This window comes from Homarus americanus, unplaced genomic scaffold (assembly GCF_018991925.1).
Source record: "Homarus americanus isolate GMGI-L3 unplaced genomic scaffold, GMGI_Hamer_2.0 scaffold14621, whole genome shotgun sequence".
Taxonomy (NCBI): domain Eukaryota; kingdom Metazoa; phylum Arthropoda; class Malacostraca; order Decapoda; family Nephropidae; genus Homarus; species Homarus americanus.
The window spans coordinates 5,963-14,688 of record NW_024737310.1 but is presented as its reverse complement, the minus strand read 5'-3'; the positions used below and the strand labels follow the sequence as shown (position 1 = coordinate 14,688).

At 44.6% G+C, this 8,726-nt stretch overlaps 1 long non-coding RNA gene across 1 annotated transcript; it reads right to left on the bottom strand.

Moving 5' to 3' along the window:
- Positions 1-774: 774 nt before the first annotated feature.
- Positions 775-7,751, bottom strand: LOC121873409. Its single transcript, XR_006090228.1, has 2 exons — positions 4,882-7,751; positions 775-1,701 (listed from the first exon to the last, which is right to left on the bottom strand). It is a non-coding gene; the product is annotated as an uncharacterized LOC121873409 (long non-coding RNA).
- Positions 7,752-8,726: the final 975 nt, after the last annotated feature.

Genomic DNA, 8,726 nt, shown 5'->3' with positions numbered 1-8,726 from the left:
ACAAATGGGAGTAACAACAGGATCAAGAGCAATGGGAGGGTGAGAAACAACAAGGGAATCACAATCAAACAGAGGAGGAGAAGGAACAGACGCAGAACAAGCCAAAGAATAAACGAGGAAGACATATGGCGAAGAGGAGGAGTAAAAGAAGGAAACAGGAAGAAGAAGAGGACGGACAGAAGCAGGTAGGGGGGAGAAAAACGAAGGGAGTTGCAATGAAACGGAGGGAAAAGAAGCCGCACGACAAACACGTCAAAAAAGGAGGAGGAGGACGGGGAGGCAGAGGGAAAAGACAAAAAAGGGAGGGCTTACAAATTAAACATTGTGCTCGTATTCCTTCCCCTACTCGTCCAACAAATTTTATTATTATACAAACGCCTTCACAATAAACACCTTAACACGAGTCGAGCAACACGGAGTACGGGTGAACGAGTATAAATTCAGGCCAAAAATATATTACTGCTGCATTACGTATTTCCTTACCGGTAGATGTCGCGGTCTCAAAATAGGTACCCACGCGCACTCCACGACTGCCCGCTCTCAAACGCACTGCCACAATTACGTAAAACTAATACACCTGTCGAACCTTCCCGCCATTTCAAACACGCGACTCTTAGTTAAATCTACTTCCAAATCATTCTTTCCGCATCTCGCGGGTATACTTTCGTTTGTGCGCCGCCTCGTCTCCGTCCGAATTCCCGTCCGTTCTCCGTCGGTCCTCTTTCCCGTCCCGTAAACGGACCCCGATCGACCGTCGTCCGTATCCGCACGCGCCCGCACCCGCCGCTTTACGTACGACCCTTTCCTAAACCGCCATTTACTAAATTCGTCGTCGTCCGTCCCACGTCGAAAGGTTATTGCGATCGTCGCTTCCGCCAATTTCCCCGCAACTTCTTTAAAATCCCCGTCGCATCCGTTTCTCACAATTACGCCGACTCGGCACTGACGAGTCAATTCCTTTAATACCCTACAAAATATATCATTCGTTGTCCCCCCCACCACCATCCTTATCACCTTTTACTTTATATCTTCACTAATATATAACTACTCTCTCTGTCCTAAAAAACCCACCAAATAGTCATCATTTCTCCATTCTTATCGGTTACCACAACAACACCATCTATGTCGGTCCGATCTCCCCCGTTCTTTTACTTTCAAAAGGCGCACTTCCCCGCCGCCGCCGCCGCGTTCTCTCGTATTTATGCTGCCGTTATTTACGAATGCGTCCCGCCACAAATGACGTGCGCGCCGCATTCCGTGACGTTCTACGATCGTAATCATCTCCCCAAATTAGTGCAAACACCTAGTGATCACAGGCAACATCTTCAATAAATTCATTCTCGACATGTATCGACTTCCTCCGTCTTCGCAGAGTCGGTCTCTAAAAACAATACTACAAACATTATAACAATCGTTACAAACAACACGTACATTCATTTTACACGTTAAATCGTCTTTAAAACAATCACGCCGGCCCGACATTGATGCGTGTCTCCTTCTGCGTTGACGAGTGTCTTCCCGCACTCGGGAGTGTGGCGTTCTTCCCGTGTTCCGGAGCATCTTCCTCGCGCGTCGACCGGTGTCTTCGTCCGCAGTCGACGAGCGTCTTCGTCCTCGGTTCCCGAATGTCTTCGTCCGGCCCGCTCTCGTGCGCCGACTGTACGAGCCGTCTCCGACTCGTATCGGCGCGCTCCTCCGCAACTGAAACGGACAAATTACTGTCAAAATATATCGACAATTATCTACTATTACAAATTCTACTAATTCCCAAACAAACTTCATCTAAGTTCATTCTTTCTACAGTATACCTATACACAAACATATCTACACACTATTGCCAACTAAAACACACAGGCATACTCGACTACCCCACAATTACTCCTCCCGCTCGTGCCGTACGCGGGCGCCGACGTCGCGCTCTGCCGTATCTCCGTAAATACCCGCGACCCCGTCGCCTAATACAAAATCAAACTCGCCGCTCCTCCACCCGTCGGTACGGTGTGCTCGTCGCCACCTCCCATACTTAACGATTATCAAAAAACATACAATATACCTATACATAACATAATATTAATTGTACATATTCGTACCATTCCCAAGAACTCGAGAAATCTATAAGACGATTGGGAAAGTCCACTCGATCCGGACCGAATGTACGTCGTGCTCTCGAGATCGTACCATTTACGTCTGTGAACGTCTCGCGAACGTAACTTCCGCGACGACGGAGATCCGGTACGAGGATAAACGTGTTGGCGGTGAACCAAAAACTATACGGCGAGTTCTGCTATAACGCGTGTTTTGACGACGCAATTTATGGATTGAGGAACGATATTTGTAAAACGCGAACTCGTTTGCTCCGACGCCATTCCACTCGAACGATTGTTATGGCTTCGGTTCACGTTCGACATCGCGTGTTCAATTGAGTCGTGTGTTTTGTTTGTGAACAATTGCAGAAATAATGTATGTAATATTTATGTATACAGTATACCTATATAGTATAAGTCAATTGTAAAATTTTAAATAAAAGAGACAATCAAATTACATAGCGTTTTACACCGGCGCTCTCTTTACATCACACAGTGTTTACGGTTCACGTTCGACATCGCATATTCAATTGATTTATGTGTTTTGTTTGTGAAGAATTGCAGAAATAATTTATGTAATATTTATGTATACAGTAAACCACTCACAAGGTCCTACAGTGACAACAAAGGGAAAGTGACCTCGACTGTGACCGTCTGTGCCTATTTTTAGCCGTCCTTGTGGTCGGTAATGCATATCGGTATATTTACTGATCATAATACTTATCTCCTATAAATAATTCATTTGAAATTTATTTTTGGGCAAAGAATAGTCGGTAAATGACTGCGTTAATTCTTGAAACTACCCACATTGGTAAATTTAGGACATAAATGATGAACGGAAGTCACGTCACGGATTCGGAGTTTGGTCCTTAACGATCGCCATAAATGTACATTACCGGGTATAATGGTAGCCTCCCTTTTTCCAGAAAAAAGTATATAAATTAAAGAAAATACTTGCAGCATATTTAATATATTACAGCATATTATAAATAAATAAATCAACAAATAAATTCAAATTCCCTTATCATCCTGTGTTATAAACAGAAATACTCGAGTCCCCGAGCGAGTACACAAAAAGAAAACGGACGACCGACACATCCTCGAGTGGATAGAGAACGGACATCTCTACTGGGGGACTCGAACGTTTCTCGTGTTTTGTGGGCGCTGTAGCATAAGATGAATATGTAAATTGTAAAAATTTAAATAAAAGAGAAAAACAAAATAAGTAGCGTTTAAAGTGTACTTTACATTGTGGCTTGGCGCAGGGTTATGCAGTGTTTACAGTTCACGTTCGACATCGCAAGTTCAATTGATTTATGTGTTTTGTTTGTGAAGAATTGCACAAATAATTTATGTAATATTTATGTATACAGTATACCTCTACAGTATATGTAAATTTTAAATAAGAGAAAAACAAAATACATAGCGTTTTAGACCCGCGCGCTCTGTTTACTCCACACTTTGTTTGAAACACGTGTGAAATTTTTAAGTGTCCTCGGTGATTACTGTTTCTCCAATTTTGTGACTATGGAAAAGAAGAATATCTCTGGGAAGCACTCTGGTGATCATAAAAGAAAGGCTATAACACTCGAAGAAAAGCTTGATGTTTCATGACTCCTCAACATCAATCTTCTCCCCCATCAAGTTATATTCAGATTTTTTCAAGGTCAAGTGTAACATTTACTGTATGATTTCAATATTAGATATCAATGTAACATTTATTTAGACTGTACTACGAAATTTTTGTCGATTTGGAGTAATCTGCACCTAACCCTATTTTCTCCATAAGCCCTGTCATTTCTATTACACGAATTTCTATAACACGATGTTTTACAAGAACACAACTATCGCATTATAGCAGAACTACCCGTACTCGAAAGGAAACGTCTCGTATGCATCCGCGTAAACTCGATACGCCTCGTCTCCTCGGGACGTGTACGGCGATGAGGATAATCTTACGTCTGCGTTCAAATGGTGCAATGTGTCTGAGGAGGATCCCTAATTACACTTTTAAGGGAAGTGGATATACCCACGCCACGAACTTTCGGCTTCTGTTCCGAGGGATCGTCCCGTGTACCCGCCTCCGGCGTGCCGCGTTCCTATTATGACCCGCAATGTGCATACAATAACGCCTACTTGCAATACAGTATAAAACATAGGACATAAATACATATACCTCATCCTCCATTACAAGCTACTACATTCTTAACCCTTACACCCAGGTGACGTCCATCTGGTCTCCCCTTTGTGGAGGAGGGGGTGGGGAGAATTCATCTTGTTTCTCGATTTATCCCAATAGGAAGGGAGGGGGAAGTGCCAGCAGCACCCTAACCCTTGGCTTAAACTCCCATTTTTTAATAATACTTTTCATATTGTATCCAACACTTTTAGACCAGATATGACACCTTCAATTCTATATCTCTATGCTAAATTAAGTACTCTCATTATAACACTTGTAATGTCCGTCCCTCTACGCATTTTCGATGGCACCCGAGTCTCGTCGTCGGTCGCATTTTCATTTCTCCCTCGTTATCTTTACGTTCTACTACTCTTTTACTCGTAAATTCCCGTCTTATTTCCTCTCGGTAACCGGTCAAAACTTCCTTCGATATTTCGTCGACGACGCGCCGCTTAATAAATTCTCGTCTCCCTTAAAAACCTTCCACTTACTCTACGCAATTCCTACGGAGACGCCGAGGCACGCCACATACGCATTCCTATTCTTCAGAGAACCATTAAGTAAATACCGTACACTGCGATATAAACATTACAATACGGCGTCGTCCGACATTCTCACCCGCGGTTCGAGCGGCGTCCTCGGCCGGGGTCCGTCGAGTCGCCGGTCCGCACAAAAATGACGTTTCTGACTCCCGTCGGGTGACTGCAAATGAAAAATTAAGGTTAAAAAATATACATAGTCAATTAGGCATGCAAATTATACATGAACCCTTGACACCTAACCCAAATATCTGAGTACATTCTCTAAAGACCTGGATACATTTGCCAAACATACACTTTCCATTGGAAAATCTTACATACTTAGGCAGCCACCAAACGGGGAGATACCACCTCCGCAGACAATATTGGAAGCGTAATGTGTCGTCCGTGGTAGATCTTCCTGCTACGTGGCATCCCTAAAATTGTGACCGAGTCCCGGGTCGCTCGTCTGACTCTCTGCCTCGTTAACACGCGATTGCGGGGTCTCGATTGTTTCTCTTACAACACAACATAAATCTATTGTTCCTCACTTTTGATTTTTTTTTCCATTTTGTATTTCTTTAAGGTTCTTCAGTATTATTGTTACATATAAACTAGGTTACCCCATATTTATGGCAATATGTTTTATTTTACTTGTGCAATAATGCGCCACTTTGAATGCGCACGCGTGTTTTGGTTTCGTTTTTACGGACGGTCCCGAAAATATACCGGAGAGAGCGTCGTCGTTTGTGTCGTCGTCTGAGCCTCTCGCATCATATTTCGTTGATATCCACCAAAAATGAACACTGTAACTTCAACAATTATTATTATTATTACATTTTCGCCCCGATGTGGGTCGGTGACCCGTGCCCGGGTGGGCTAATTCCCATAAAAAAAATACGTATTATTTATTTACTTTGCACTCTTATACGTACGAGTGTCGACGAAATTAATCTGCCGTTATTTACGCGATCTCATTTCTTGCGCACTTTCGACGGTTCGACGCGTGCCCTCGTTCTACTCCGGATGCACGTCAAATACCCGACGACGACGACGACGACCCCTCCGGGAACGTCGTAGCGTCGACCTCCGGCGCGCCCCGCGACGAGAAGACCGCTCCGGAATTTCGACGAGACGTCACGTCGAACGGCGTTCCGGACTATACCCTCGACGATGACTGCGAGTGGCCTCGGACCAAACCCCACGCCTCCCGAGACACGGTCGAGTGAGGCTTCGGTCTCCGTGCTCGCCGATCGCCGCAATATAATACCAATTAAAACACTGCACTGTATGGCAAGTCTACCCTACAATGAATCCCCAAATCTGCTGTACCAAACATTCACTTGCCTAAAACGGTTAGCACAGACACATCCACCCAGGCAAAAGAGGGGACTTCAATCGACTACTCTTGTTACGGCGGAGGAGCCGCGCGCTCGGTCCGTGGGCGTCAAACCCGAGCGTTCCTTTAATCGCGGGCTGTGGTTCCGCCGGAAGATGCCGTTCCTTAGTTTCTGCAACGTGAAAGCCCGTCCTCCCAATTTCTCGCACGGCAACCGCCGGACGCGACCGCCTGCCGATGCCCTCTGGGTCCCACGCCACCCAAACAAACCCACCTAACTTTAGTAAATGGAAACGTACGTGCCCGAGAGTGGCGTACGAGTATTCTACGCGTGTCGCCGCATTATTCTCCCGCCGAATGCATTCGCCGCTGCGCATTTCGATGCGTTTTCCATTGAAGGACTAGGGTGTGGTTAGCAAATTATTTGTTCCTCTAATTGACATATATACAACTTATAAACCCTTCTTCACACTCACAATTTATAATTATAGTCACATATTTTATAGCAAACTCCAATAAACTTATCTAATATTTATCCCATTAATATCAACACTAATAACTGGTCACTTCGACTAAGTGTGTGTAGTGTAATTGTAATCACACAAAATGGTACATTATTAATAAGGTGACCATCATATACTATAAAACTTATTAAATAAAACACAAAAAAGGAACGACAGGTGCTAGGAGAGAAAGGTGGTATGTGGAGGGAAGGGATAGAGGGGTGGAAGGGAAGGATAATAGATAAGGAAAGGAAGAATGGTACGTGAAGAAAGGGAGGGGGGACAGATGGTGGGATAGAGGGGTGGAAGGGAAAGATAATAGATGAGGAAAGGAAGAGTGGTAAGTGGAGGGAGGGATACATTTAGCTGGAGGTAGAGGGAACAAGGGGTGGTATAGTCGTCAAACTATCCGTTAATCTTTAACGTCGTGTACTCGGAGCTTCCGTCTTCTCGAGTGCCGGAGCGGGTCGCCGCAGTTGTTTTGGGGGTCGACCGCCGGGCAAGTTTTAGCATTCTTACTCAATGAAATACTGTACATTACAAATACACGTATAATATGACCTTAAGCTAAAATAACCGTTGACTGAGCTTTAGTTATCCTTAAAATAGCATCCATAAAAATAGAAAAACACGTAGGTTATTCTCGACGATCGTCTCGCGTCGGAGAGCGGCACTCGCCGACCCGTCTCCGGAGCGACGATCTACGGTCGTTCTTCGTGTCCTTCTCCCGGATCGCGCTTCCGCTGCCCGAGGCGACTTCTTCTGTGGGTTAAGTTTGTGATGTGAATGCTGCCTGCATTTAATAATTATACTGCACTACATCTATACAACCATTGCATAGGGTATTATAAATCAATCATAATGCCCTCGTAAAATATCGTGTTGATAATTTTTAATTTGTGTCGTGTACCGGTAAGCAGAGTGTCGAGTGGCCGGAGGTGTGTCCCGGGCCGACGGCGAGACGATACCCTACGTGATGGAACTAATCTACGATCGTAACTAGTCTATTGCTAGAAAATGCAATATACTGCACGCGAGACTACGTAAACGAGTACTTCTCGCAAACGACGACGGACCGTACGACTGCGCAATACGGGCCGAATCTCGAGCGGGCCCGCATCCGCGGACGGACGCGAGAGAGCGGTCGGGACGGACCGCCCTCGGCGTGCCCGTCGACGGACACGCGCGCGACAAAAATCGCCACGACTATTTACTAAACGAAGAAACGGCACGCCGACGTCGACGACCCGACGGCATTGTCGAATATTACGTCGTCGACGCGTTTACGTAAAATTGTTACCGGTCCCGCGTACGCGTCGGTGACCGACGCACGTACGGTACGACGTCGATGTGACGCGAGGCGCATTCCTAGAGAGCTAATAGCTTTAAACCAAATTTGGACTCAATTAAAGTGGTTTCAATGGAACAATTTACTTTGGTACTCGAGACTAACACAAAATACTAAAAAGACCCAATATACCCAAATGCACCTCGGCCCATCTCCTACAAAACATCGTTTTTGTAGTATCGCGTTAAAACGGACGCTCGTAAATCGACGCGGCTAAAATTATGAGACGCGAAATGGCCCGTTTACTCGTGATCGGATTCGCGGCAAGATGGGGAGGAGGGTTATCGGTTTGACAGTTGATGCCAAGGTCTAGAGCTTATTTATTTATCTGTCCTTAACAGTGACTTTCAGGTTTTCTCTTATGAAATATCACTAAACTGACTTGGAAGAATATAATTAACATTGCTGGAATTCTTATAAAATTGTGATTACTTTGAATATAAACATGCTATAGTTCACATACAAATTTTAGTTGTAACTAATTTTATTACAAAGGGCTACAAATTTTTATCTCTTGTGCAAAATATACAACGTTTATGTTAAAATTATTAGCCGTCTTGTAACGATTTTAGCAATGCAAATTAAATTCTAACTTTTGTCTGTGATATTACTTAAGATAAAGCCCGGCGACACCGACGGTTGGCGCCCGGGTCTGTGGCGCATTTTTTCCCGGCCGGGAAATGACCCGGGTGAATATAATTAACATTCTTGGGATTCCACGAGACATAACAATTTTAGTACCCAAATCAAATTAG